Below are 1,043 nucleotides of genomic sequence, written 5' to 3'. Positions count from 1 at the left end.
CCTAGTTCTTTCTAGGCACATTCTAGATGCATCTTAGAGGCCTTTATATATAGGCTCTCCTAATGTGTATGGAAGTTCATACACTTCTACAGGCCCAAAGGCTTCTACAGGCACTCCTAGTCACTTGGGTGTTCGTGGTTGGAGGAACTGTGAATGTTAGAGAAGGAAAGGACTTTTCTCTATAGATTCTGAGGATTAGTGATTTAGCATCAGTGTCTAGGTAGACACTGATGATTTTCGCACATATTGTTTAACTCCTTTTACTTCTTGTCTTCTTCATGCCTGCTAATGTTTGTCTGAATAGTTCTCTATGAACAAATCTTCAATCTTGTAATTTTAGAATTCAGGCATGCATGTTGAATTGAGAATAGAATATAATCTATGATGGTTGATCTCTCCCTTAGGAATCTTCGATATGGTTAAATAATATTTGCCATCTTTCCTATGGTTCGACATGGACGTATTCCTCGCTACTTGACTTAGGCTCGTTGTTATTTGCAAATTTAGTTTCTATATTACTAATACTGAGCCAGTTGTCTTTTAATAAATATATGAATAAAATAATTCTTGGCAAGAAACTGATGCCATATGTGTCTCCATGTTGCACATTGTGGAGGACGTAGACGATGAGTTGTCAAAATCTTAGTCCTGTCATTTAATAATATGAATGGCTACACGAAATTTGCAAACACATCTGACGATAGTTATAGTTCATTATTTGAAATATAACACTCTCGATGAAGATTAAAACCAGTGCATGAAACCAAAAATTTGCTCTAGGTAGTGAGCATTGTGCTTACACCTGTAGGCATACAATTTTATCTAAAGACAATAGTTCTCCACCAACAGAATATTAGTGGTAAAGTTCACTTATTTATAATTAAATACTTAATACTTTTAAGGAAAAACAAAATTTATACACACAAATGCATAAAATAGTAGCATTGTATTTCATATGGAGCTACTAAATTCAACATCACACATATAGAAATATATACCTCAGCAACATGAGTAGGGAGCAAGATCATGTTTTAAAGATGTCC

This window comes from Cupressus sempervirens, chromosome 8 (genome assembly GCF_028749045.1).
Source record: "Cupressus sempervirens isolate cs-2001-9-10 chromosome 8, ASM2874904v1, whole genome shotgun sequence".
Classification (NCBI taxonomy): Eukaryota; Viridiplantae; Streptophyta; class Pinopsida; order Cupressales; family Cupressaceae; genus Cupressus; species Cupressus sempervirens.
This window is presented reverse-complemented; position numbering follows the sequence as displayed.